The sequence below is a fragment of the Ovis aries genome, chromosome 4 (assembly GCF_016772045.2).
Source record: "Ovis aries strain OAR_USU_Benz2616 breed Rambouillet chromosome 4, ARS-UI_Ramb_v3.0, whole genome shotgun sequence".
In the NCBI taxonomy this organism is placed as follows: Eukaryota; Metazoa; Chordata; class Mammalia; order Artiodactyla; family Bovidae; genus Ovis; species Ovis aries.
The window spans coordinates 32,645,063-32,657,560 of record NC_056057.1 but is presented as its reverse complement, the minus strand read 5'-3'; the positions used below and the strand labels follow the sequence as shown (position 1 = coordinate 32,657,560).

Sequence of the window (12,498 nt, the reverse complement as noted above, 5' to 3'; positions counted from 1 at the left end):
TACTAGAATCAGATGAGGGTAAACCAGGACTGCATGGTTCCACTCTACCTCCCGGCTGAAGAACCTCCCTCCAGTATTAAGTTTGAAAGTTCTCAAAATGTGTCTTTGTAAGGGAGCCAGTATTTTCACGTACCACCATGGCTAAAATTGTGTATAAAATAGGAATAAAGGCTCCAGGAGGCACGCCTAGGGATTCTTCCTGTGACTTTCAGCATTTGGAATGTGTGAAATTGGTTTTGGCTGCTCAGAAACATCTATTATCCACCAGGTAATTCCCCACTGAGAACTCTTTAGGCAAAATGATCATTCCCTTCTAGCTGCCTTCACAACCAAAGCTGCTTCTTTTAAATTCAAGAGTCATGTAAAATAAATAGCCAGTGGGAATTTGCTGTGTGATTCCAGGAACTCAAACCCAGCTCGAGTGAGCTCTTTGACAACCTAGAGGGATGGGGTGGGGAGGGAGGTGGGAGGGGGGCCCAAGAGAGAGGGGACATGTGTATACCTATGGCTGATCCATGTTGACGTATGGCAGAAACCAAAACAACGTTGTCAGTTCAGTTCAGTTCAGTTCAGTCGCTCAGTTGTGTCCGACTCTTTGTAATTATCCTTTAATTAAAAATAAATAAAATTTAAAAAGAAACGAGTTAAAGAAGTGCTTGTAAAGTCAGGACCAAGTGAAATTTTGGTGGCAAGGGTTTGTTTTTCCTTCTTACCTTTGTATTCTTAGTCCTAACAAGGCAAACACTCAGTAAAATGAAGTAAGCCTATACAAGCTTAACTAGACTATAAACATTAATGCTTCTTGTCTGTAAACTTTACCTAGTACTAAACAGAGTGTGTGAATTGCCTGTTCAAATTTCAAGGAGATCCAACCAGTCCATCCTAAAGGAGATCAGTCCTGGGTGTTCATTGGAAGGACTGATGCTAAAGCTGAAACTCCAATACTTTGGCCACCTCATGTGAAGAGTTGACTCATTGGAAAAGACCCTGAGGCTGGGAGGGATTGGGGGCAGGAGGAGAAGGGGACGACCCAGGATGAGATGGCTGGATGGCATCACCGACTTGATACACATAAGTTTGAGTGAACTCCGGGAGTTGGTGATGGACAGGGAGGCCTGGTGTGCTGTGATTCATGGGGTCGCAAAGAGTCGGACACGACTGAGCAACTGAACTGAAGGCAATAAGGTATCCTGTTACCCTCACCTTCCTCCATTTGTGAGGCTGAGTCCTCTAAATTTTGTCTTCCACAAATGATTCAAAGAGGTAGTAATCAAATGTGTCCCCAAATTTGGTTCACTGTGGTTCTTAAAGGACAACTTCTCTTTGGGGGTAATATTAATTTCTAAGCCATCAGAAATGAACAGAACACTTTGTACTTTCTACTTACTGGGCATTAACTGTGACTTGCTTCACAGAGACAAGGAGAGAGGAAGTCATTTTCAAGACAGAAATATCATTATTGGTTGATAGACCCTACAGTATTCTCACAAAATGTATGGAAGTCATTCAAGTCCATTCTTTACCTGGTAATCTGTGATAAAGTTTTAGGAAGAATCTTAGTATAGCACAAAAGCATTTAACTATTTGAGGTGTATTTGTGTGTGTATTTGTGCGTGTTTGCGTGTGTGTGTATGTGTGTGAAAGAGGTGGACACTTAAATGTTGATTCGATTGTCTGAGAAATAATCTAGATTTTAAGAGAGAGATTGGTCCCAAGTCACAGGAGCTCCGTGTTAAGGCAAAACCAATCCATGGAAGGTGCTATGATCCCTTCACCCTCTGGGCTGCCTCACGTGGGGACTAAGAGGATGCCTCAGTCTGCAAACTAGATGCAGCTGTATTTAATGCTTAGATCTAAGAATCTGACATTAGTCATGGCTCCAGTTCTCTGGGTGAGGCAGGATGCAATTTGTTCTGAAAGTGCAACTAAGGGAAGGAAGCTCAGTAGGGAATGAGCTGAAAAGAGGAAAACTCTTCAGAATCAAGTTGTACTTGGTTCTCATAGCCAAAGCGAAAAACCTCCTACAGTAAAAAAGAAAATTGTGTTTCCTGCTTTAGGGAAAGCTCCAGGGGAGCCCAAGCCACAGTTGCAGTGTTCTCAGAGAACACTGACTCTCTGTCACCACCAGGAGAGAGGTTAGAATGAATATTTCACTTCATCCAGTGTTGGAACCCAGTTTGAACTCAGAGGAATGGAGATTAAGACAGAATCTTTGATCTCTTGTTCCTGATTCATATCTTGTCCTCATTCTGTCTCCAGTGATTTTCCCAAATCTTTGTGATTTCCAGCTCTGTTCCGTTCTCTGGTCATGTGTGAATAATGATGTAGAAGATTAGGACAAGGATGTAAGTTAGGATTAAGATACAAATATTTGTTTTGCAGCTCTCCCCCAAGCCACCTTCTGTGCATCTAGAAAGCTAAGTTTATGAGTTTTTCTAGGGTTTAGCATGTTTCCTTTAGCAGACACATGGTAGAGTCTCAGGGGTCAGTAAAACCTCAGCCTATAAGAAAAGTATGACATAGCAACTTAATACATGGGGAAATGAGTATGAACTCAAGACTTCAAAAACACATATGTTTTCTGACACTGACTTCTCCAGTGCCCCAGCAGCAGTAGCACTGATTCACCACTAACTCTCATGTGTACTTATAATACCAATATTTGGGTCTTTGATATTTTCCCCACCAAAAAGGAGCCTGGACTCCCTGGACTGTAGCAGTTTCCAAGATTAGAAACAGGAAAAAAAAATTGAAATGGGTCAGGAAATATCCTTCTATTGCCAGAAAACAAGAATTCTTTAAAAATACATTTGAGTTAGTGCTAAAAGGGCATAGGCACCATATTAAAGGTGTTCTTGTTTGGTGGTTCAGATGGTAAGGCGTCTGAACCACCCTGGGTCAGATGCCTAGTTCGGGAAGATCCCCTGGAGAAGAGCATGGCAACCCGCTTCAGTATTCTTGCCTAGAGAATTCCATGGACAGTGGAGACTGGTGGGCTGCAGTCCAGGGGGTCACAAAAAATCAAACATGATTGAGCAACTAGCACTTGTCAAAATTTTGAAAAATTCACAATCAAATTATGATTTTTTAAGTTTCTAATGATAAAAGATTAAAATAAAATGTAAGAAAAAGTATGGATACAAGACAAAAGAATGATGAAGATGAATAGATCTGTTCAATTTTTACTTATTAATGATATGAAATAGTAAATAAAACAGTAGGTAGTTTTTCCCTTCCACTTTCTATGTCTTGCTAAAGGATAATTTTTAAAAGCAGCCATTATTTCTATATGACATTCTTATGTAGATATAAAGTCCATGTGACTCATTAATTAATGAGGGAAACAGCCCTGTGTTACCACTTGATCAAAGGAGAATTAAAAGAAACATATATATATATACATACATACATATATATATATATATATACAGTCGATAAGGAATGCCAAAGTAAATTTACAAATAAATGAAAATGGGTTTATCTACAGCAATAATAAATTGCATTCAACTGTTAATTTGCATTTCTATGGAAAAAATCCTTTGTACTAAAATATTAGTTCACTACAACTTACAGAGTCATAAAATGGTTCACTTTTCCAACAAAGGTCTGTCTAGTCAAAGCTGTGGTTTTTCCAGTAGTCGTATATGGATGTGAGAGTTGGACCATAAAGAATGCTAAACACCAAAGAATCGATGCTTTTGAACTGTGGTGTTGGAGAAGACTCTTGAGAGTCCCTTGGACTGCAAGGAGATCTAACCAGCCCATCCTAAAGGGAATCAGTCCTGAATATTCACTGGAAATACTGATGCTGAAGTTGAAGCTCCAATACTTTGGCCACTTGATAGGAAGAACTGATTCATTAGAAAAAACCCTGACGCTAGGAAAGATTGAAGGCAGGAAGAGAAGGGGACAACAGAAGATAAGATGGTTGGATGGCATCACTGACTCAATAGACATGAGTTTGAGCAAGCTCTGGGAGATACTACTGGTGTGAAGGACAGGGAAGTCCATGGGGTCATGAAGAGTCAGACGCAACTGAGCAACTGAACAACAACCACAAAATGGTTTATTGTGGAGGAAAAATATGACTTTCTTCTTCTTTTCTATGTTCTTTGCTGGGACCACTGTACCAAAAGACAGATTCATAAGAGAAACCATACAAATTCGTTTAATATAAGTTCTATGGGACACTTCATAAGGGAATGAAGACCTGAAGTGGTTGTACTTGAGTGTTTTAAGGCTAGGTCTGATGAAGAGTAGAGAGTGGTGCAACAATGTGATAGGACAAGAAAGGATATGATCCAAGTATAGGAACCTGTTCAGATTCCTCTCTTGGAGATAAGGATGTTCCTTTCCCGAAGTATTGAGAGTGTACCATTCACATGAGGATTTATTTTTTAATTGTTTCATTTATCTATTTCTGGCCATGCTGGGTCTTTGTTGCTGCACAGACTTTCTCTAGCTGTGGAGAGCGGAGGCTACTCTCTAGCTGTGGTGCGTGGATTTCTCAGTGCTGTGGCCTCTCTAGCTGCAGAGCCGAGGCTCTAGGGTGTGGGAGCTTCGTGGTTGTGGCTCCCAGACTCTAGAGCACAGGCCCAGCAGTTGTGGCCCACATGGGCTTAGTTGCTCTGTGGCCTGTGGGATCTTCCCAGATCAGGGATCGAACCCAGGTCTCCTGCACTGGCAGGTGGATTCCTATCCACTGCGCCACCAGAGAAGCCCTCACATGAGGGTCTTATAAACTGCTTCAGAATAAGGCAAAGCCTGTCCTGCACATGCTGTCTCTCAGATTTCTTCAGCATAATATAGTCAATATGCCAAGGTGCCATATTTTGAGGTAGTATGTCCTGAACCCCATCAATGAATCAATAGAAAATGTACTAGACAGGACAGTTAATTTTTTTTCCCAAATTTCAAAGTCTTTCACAATTTTTCCTCACAGTCTGTTTATAAAGTATACGCTGCTGCTGCCGCTAAGTCACTTCAGTCGTGTCCGACTCTGTGCGACCCCGTAGAGGGCAGCCCACCAGGCTCCCCCATCCCTGGGATTCTCCAGGCAAGAACACTGGAGTGGGTTGCCATTTCCTTCTCCAATGCAGGAAAGTGAAAAGTGAAAGGGAAGTCGCTCAGTCATGTCCGACTTGTAAAGACATAATGGACTGCAGCCCACCAGGCTCCTCGGTCTATGGAATTTTCCAGGCAAGAGTACTGGAGTGGGGTGCCATTGCTTTCTCCATATAAAGCATATAAATGTCTTTATTTTTATGTCTGTATGCAGGGAAGAATATATACAGGCAATAATAGAGGTAGATATTGTTACAAGAAACAAAAAATGATCAGCACCAGCAGCCACATGAAGTAATAGAATGAGGATATGACAGTTTTTCAGCACACCCATTTGTTGTGCAAGAAGATAATGTATTCCAAGAAAATAAAAGAGCCATTTATACCAAAGAGAATTGGCTACATAGACTCAACCCCTAACCACCCAGGAGAAGATGTATCTATATCTTTGCTATGCAAAGTGTGGTTCCAGGACCAGTAGCATTAGGATCACTTGGGAGCTTGCCAGAAATGTAGAATCCAAAAAAAAGGAAAGAAAGAAAAGGAGATGTAGAATTTCAGGTCCTATAAACCTAAAGAATCAAAGTCTGTAGTTTAACAAGTTTCACAGATGATTTTCATGTACCTTAAAGTTTGCAAAACCCTGATCTACATATTCTGCTAGTTATAATGGGACACATCAAATGGAAGCCTTCAATTAAACCTTCACGTTAAACTGTTAAGTCAGAGCGGTAAGCTATTTGGTTCTATATGGCCAGGCATAGAAAATGTGAAAGAACGTAATATTTTGTAGAGAAAAACTATGTATCAAAACATTAAAATCTATATGAGAGGCAGTTAATTAAAAGTAACGGTGAGTTTTGACTATAATAGAGGTTTAATTTAGTAACCTGTGGTTTGGGGTAGAGTCACCGGAGAAGGCGATGGCACCCCACTCCAGTACTCTTGCCTGGAAACTCCCATGGACGGAGGAGCCTGGTGGGCTTGCAGTCCGTGGGCTCGCTTAGAGTCGGGCAGGACTGAGCGACTTCACTTTCACTTTTCACTTTCGTGCATTGGAGAAGGAAATGGCAACCTGCTCCAGTGTCCTTGCCTGGAAAATCCCAGGGACAGGGGAACCTGGTGGGCTGCCGTCTATGGGGTTGCACAGAGTCAGACACGACTGAGGCGACTTAGCAGCAGCAGCAGCAGCAGCAGCACTGGTTTGCAGTAGAACTGTATAATTGAATTCCAAATCCAATTGAGAAGCAACAATTTGCCTATCCAAATCCTTCAGTGCTAATAATCAGCATAATATGTGTGTATGTTTTGTCCTCATTATAGGTTTTGAAAGCATTTATAAGAATCTGATATGTTAATTTATGATTTTAAATCATTTATTTACCTTTATTTTTTGGCCATGTGACCTGTGGGAGCTTAGTTCCCTGACCAGGAGTCAAACTCAGGTCCCATGCATTGGAAGCGTGGTTTCTTAACCACCTGACCTCCAGAGAAGTCCTTAAGCCATTATTTAGACACTATAATTTTAAATAAATTTGTAATCAGTGCTTGAGTATCTGAGAAATTTTGACTTGTTAAATCTGTGATTCACTGGGAATTTGAATGTATGAATATTTTGGATAATGTTTATTGCTTGGTAATTAAAGAAATGCTGATTGCTTAATGCATCAGTCAGGTTCCTGCTGATCATATAATACTGAGGTATAAAATACAACTCCCAAATCTCTTATTTCATGTTCACGGCCTATAGGTGGGGACTGGTGAGTCTCCTTCAAACTCTGCATTAAGTATGTTCCATGTGTCTCTATTGTGGGATCAGTGAATACTCAAGGATCTTTTCAAGTCAGATGACTAAAGTACAAGAGAAGAGAGTAGAAATGGGTAATTACCTGGACTCGAAACTGACAGGCTCTCTTGTCTACCCACATTCCATTGTCAAAGCAAGTCACGTGGCCAAGGCCAACATCAAACAGGTAAGGAATGCGCTGCCTGCAGTGAATCGCGGCAAAGGAGGGGAGGGAGGGAAGACTTGTGAGCAGATAATGTAGTCTACCACTCTTATTACATCCATGAGATTAAAATATTGGATATTAGCCAAGTGCAAATAGTAGTGACCGTTCTTCATGTACTAAGTCGTAATAGTGCATGTGTGCCCAGTTGTGTCTGAATTGTTGCAACCCCGTGGACTGTGGGCCGCCAGGCTCCTCTGTCCATGGGATTCTCGAGGCAAGAATAGCTGGAGTGAGTTGCCATTTCTTGCTCCAGCGGGTCATCCCAACCCAGTGATTGAACCCAAGTCTTTTGCATCTCCTACACTAGCAGGCGGATTCTTTACCACTAGTGCCACCTGGGAAGCCAATTTCATGTACTAAAATCTCTATAAATAAAGATCTTTATTAATAACAAAGTCCTGAGGAATAAAAGACTATTTCTGTGGGGTTAAATGCAGTCTGATGTGAACTTATTATTTGATCTCAGTGTTTTGTAGCAGGATTGCAAGTTACTCACAATACAGAAATTTAGAAAAAATTTAGCTTCTTTATTTTGTCTATAGCTGATCTGGTCTTGTGGCCTGGTAGGTGGTGGGAAAGAAAAAAAAAACAAGACTAACTTGACTAATCTGGTTTCATATTTCAACCAATAATTTAACCACCTCATTAGAAAATTTTTCGGTTCTCAGATTTTTCACATTTTCACTTCTCGCTGCCCTTTTACCTGAAAGTACATGGGGATGGATACAGCTTATTGTATTCTTATGGTGTGGGGTAGGGAGAGGGGATCTGTATGGCCTTGTCCTGGTTCATGATTGTGTTCTGGTCAGTTCATCCAAGTTTTGTCTACAGACTTCAGTGGCTCCTAAAGTGGTCTATTTCCCCCTGATTCTGTCAGGGCTTGGTCATCCTTCCTTATTTGCTTGGCCTTCCTTCGACTCTCTCTGGCTGCAGAACTTTTGGGTGTTCCCCCATCCAGCCCCTGGCCAGGCTCTCCATCCTGAGAGCACTGTGCGATCATCTATTGCCACAACAGGTCCCCATGGCTAGCTTCTGGCTCCCAGCTCTGTGTTCATGTCATGGGTACCACGGCAGGTTTTGGAGTGCAAATTAAGTTTTCTCTCTTTCTTTCTCCCAGGGAGGGACCTCAGCACTGAGGCCTTCTAACTTGTTGAAGTGGAGCCACTTGGCATAGCTCTCCTGGGATCCTACATGGACAAGATGACTGCCTTGGAGTGTGAGTCTCTCACTGTCCCCTTCCCTTCCTCTGATCCCTCTTTCCCTTCTCAACATCCCCCAGGCCAAGAGGACGGTCTTCTTGTACTTCTTCTCTATCACGTCTTCTTTCCACCCACCTACAGAGTAAGAAGTTTTTTGGCACAGTGTTTAAGCAAAATAGGAAAACCTGTATGATGTGGTTTGCCAAGTCTAGCTCCTAGCATGTTAAATGGGAGTCAAAGAGAAGTAGAAAAAAAAAAAAAATCTTATTCACTTTGACTGTTTCTCATTGTAAAATCCTAGCTTCCACGTCAGAAGCTGCCTGTTATTTCTTTCATTCCTAATTACTACCCTTTCCCAAAGATGGAAGATGGGTGCTTTTAGCTCTTCAAAGAGAAGGTCATGACTAGGAAAAGCAAAAGAGGAGACTATGTGGATTTTTCAAAGTACAGCTGCTGTTACACTGACACTTTACATTGTCAGGGCTCAAGCTGAATAACATTTTAGCAAATCAGAGTTGTATTCCACTCTTAGGTCTCATCTGTTCTTAGGCAACATGGTGGAGCACAATTTAGGATACCTGACCTGAAGGTTGACGTTTGCTTTTAGGTGCCTTGTGTATTTTGAGGTTGGGTGGCAGCCAGGAGTGATGAGACTTATTTAGGAATACGAAAGAAAAATTTGTTATCTCCAAATTACTTGTCATTATAGGCTAGGCAATAGGAATCATTTTCATTTATCACCCATCCTTAATCTCTGATCAAAAGAAGTCTCATTTGCATTGCTATGTTTCCTGTGCGACCCATGGTGGTCAGGCTCTGGGATATACAACTTTAGGACAATGAGTTGCTTCACTGTGACATTTGTCATCTCAGAAGGAGATACTGCCTCTTCTCCTGGTTGACAGACATCTGGGAAGATTAGAAGCAGTGTTCTAACCGGAGCCGTATGGTGTGCATGCGTGCGTGTGTGTGTGTGTGTGTGTGGGCATGCGCGCTCAGTCGTGTCTAACTCTTTGAGACCCCATGGACTGTAGCCCACCAGGCTTCTCTGTCCCTGGGATTTTCCAGGCAAGAATACTGGAGTGGATTGCTATTTCCTCCTCCAGGGGATCTCCCCAGCCCAGAGATGGAACCTGAGTCTCCTGCGTCTCCTGCGTCTCCTGCATTGGCGGCCAGATTCTTTACCACTGCTCCACCTGGGAATCCCAACAGGAGCCATAACTCACAGAATTAATACTGCTCCTACTCTTCAGGGCTTTTAAGAAATGGAAATCACTTCATACAGGCTCCTATCCAGAGATGAGTGTTGTAGAAACTCATAGAGGAGATTCCAGTTTCTAACTCCATCAGGACTTGATAAGATCTGGGAAATGAACTGACTCCTCCAACGAGGAAATGCTGCAGCTACTGTGTGTTCCATTACTGTGCTGACACCTAGGGTTAGCAGAGATACTTTGATAACAAAATCAAACAAACAACTTTGATAGCATTATGTCCTGTGGAATGATACTCTGAGAGTTATAACCTTCTTGGTAGAATATTTTCTCCTTTATCCATATCTTTGGGCCTATAAAATCCTTTCAAAACTCAGAATCATATTGATATAGACTTTATGGGAAAATCCAGACTCTTAGATTATCTAGTCAGGAGCAGAACTGCAAATATTTTGCAACCATTCTGGGCAAAATGAGAAACAGCATTCTAGGGAATGGTCTCTGCAATGTGAACTCAGTTGCCATGACCATGAAACCAGTGACGATATAATTATGTGTTCACATCTCCAGTCATTTTGACTCAATTTCATGGCTTTATATGAGCATTCCAACCCCAAGATGCTCCTGATCATAGCAAAAGGAAACAATGGCTGAAATGATATCTCAAAGCTCAGATCTTACTGATCCCTTAAACAAAGTCTTTCCAGTTCTAATGACCTAGGGAACCCTAACTGTACCATGGCTGAAGAGTCTCAGCATTTTCAGTTTTGTTGTAAACCTCATTAAATTCAGCCACCAGTTACAGCTCACCGAAGTCAGATATTATATCTGGGCAGAGGTCTCTACTGATCCTTGATCCCAGGTACCAAATCTGAGTGGATTCAAACATGCCTGGACCCCAAGAAGAATGTCCAGAAGATTGAGTATTTTTTATGAATAAAATGGAGCTTCCCAGGTGGCTCAGTGGTAAAGAATCTGCCTGTCAATGCAGGAGACACAGGAATCGTGGGTTCAGTCCCTGAGTTGGAAAGACCCCCTGGAGAAGGAAATTGCAACCCACTCCAGTATTCTTGCCTGGAAAATCCCATGGACAGAGGAGCCTGGGGGATTACAGTCCGTGGGGTCACAAAGAGTCCGACATGACTGAACACAAATGCGACGATGTATAAAACAGTGATCTTCCTTAACTACATAGGGGGTGGGCATTGCCCCTGGAAGGGGTATTAAACAATCTCCAAGAGGAGATATTCATTTATAACGTTCATTTAATATTATAATATACCTTGGGAACTGGATATTGAATGAACTTTTCCTGTTATCTCAAAGTTTTAGCAGAAGCTTTGTAAGGGAGGAAAAATTGTTCTCTACCCTCTGCGGTTCTTTCAGCTGGCCTATCAGCTAAATTAACATATGAGAGATGAATAGGAGATAACCAAATTTAATTACATATTATGCGAGTCCCACAGAAACAGTGAGACTGTTCCTAACAGTTAGACAGTTGAGGTTTTGATGCCTTTCTGAGCTAGGAAGATGCACGTAGGGTCCTGGTACTTCTAAGGGAAGGAAAACAATTCACCAGAAGATGGCAAGAGCAAATGTTAGGTGAACAAATGTTTGCCTTGCCATGCAGTTGAATAAATGGGCCCTGCTGAGTTCCTCCCCACCCATCACACTTAGCCCACGTTCTTTGTAGTTACCTCGTGTAATGGTTTTCTTCCTGGATCAGGCCCTTCATCTAAATTCTTTTAGGCCGATGAGGGGGAGAGGCAAAACTCTTCCTAAGTCTTTTGAGCCTCTGTTGTCTTCAACTCAAAATAGTCCATTGGCCACACTGGCACATTTTGGGGAGACTTGTTCTGAATCCCTTCAGTTTCAAAGGGCAAAAATAAGACAGCAGGTACTAATAACTTTCACACCCTGAAGAAAAGGCAAGGCTACATCAGTATGGCCTCACACTGCTGCCGTTGCCCACGTCCCACTTCAGGCTATCACAGAAGATGTGGGCACTCAAGTTTGAAAGAGATTTGGGAGGAGGGTGGGGTTCTGTACATTTCTTCTTGCCTCCGAGGAGGGATGAAGAAGGGAGAGACTGAACCTTCATCTTGTCACGTGAGTGTATGTTCCTCGGTTCTTTGTCTCATCACAACAAAGATTTGGAGTGACGGACATTAAAGCCCCCTCGGCGTGTCACAGCTCTCAGGTCTTGGATAGACCGTGTATAGGTCTCAGGTCTCGAATGGACCATGTTATAGCTCTTAGACAAATCATTGTTACAGCTCAGTGTTACAGCTCTATTTTATTTAGAAGATAGCAGGAAAATCCATCTTCAAGGCATGAGGACACTTTGATCCAAAGACACAAGGAGAAGAGCGCCCCAGCACGCGGGGAAGAGAGAGAGAGAGAGTGAGCTTTGGCTCCTCTATTTATATGTTTATCTCTCCCTGGGCCTGTCCTACGTAAATTGGGCCAGCCAGGAATTTTGTTTGTTTGACCTGAGGTCCTCACTCCAGTTCTTGGACCTTCTTTTGTTCCATTTTCGCGGGCTTTTCCCTTCCTTGTCTTTTAGCCACCGCCATTTTGGACTCCTTTTCCCCTATTCTCCCTACCTAACAATCTGAGCCAGCACAATAGTGGAGCCACTTGAAGAACTTGGCATATGTCCCTGGAATTGGGGCACGGACACGACTGATGCTGGGCTCATACCTGAAAATTCTGAAGTTGCACCTGGATTTGACAGGGTAGGCAGTGTTTCAGCAGGTCAGAAACACAAGCATATTTCCTCTGGGCTAGAGTGGATGCTGCAGATTAAATCTGGGCATGGGTTATTACCTTGAAATTCGCCATGCCCAAGAAACCTCCTTGAGATACCCCTCATCCAAGGTAAGGAAAAACAGCTGAGCTTTGCTGGAGCAGCTGTGAAGACATACCCCACGTCCAGGGTAAGAGAAACCCAAGTAAGATGGTAGGTGTTGCAAGAGGGCATCAGAGGGCAGACACACTGAAACCATA

The 12,498-nt window shown here is 42.5% G+C and overlaps 1 protein-coding gene across 2 annotated transcripts in view; it reads left to right on the top strand.

The window, feature by feature from the left end:
• Positions 1 to 12,498, top strand: part of HYCC1 (hyccin PI4KA lipid kinase complex subunit 1) — a 216,582-nt gene that overhangs the window by 68,522 nt on the left and 135,562 nt on the right. For both annotated transcript variants that reach the window (XM_042248458.1, XM_042248457.2), the window contains exon 2: positions 8,194 to 8,292. The gene's annotated coding sequence lies outside the window, so the exon portion shown is untranslated. The remainder of the gene's footprint in view (positions 1 to 8,193; positions 8,293 to 12,498) is intronic.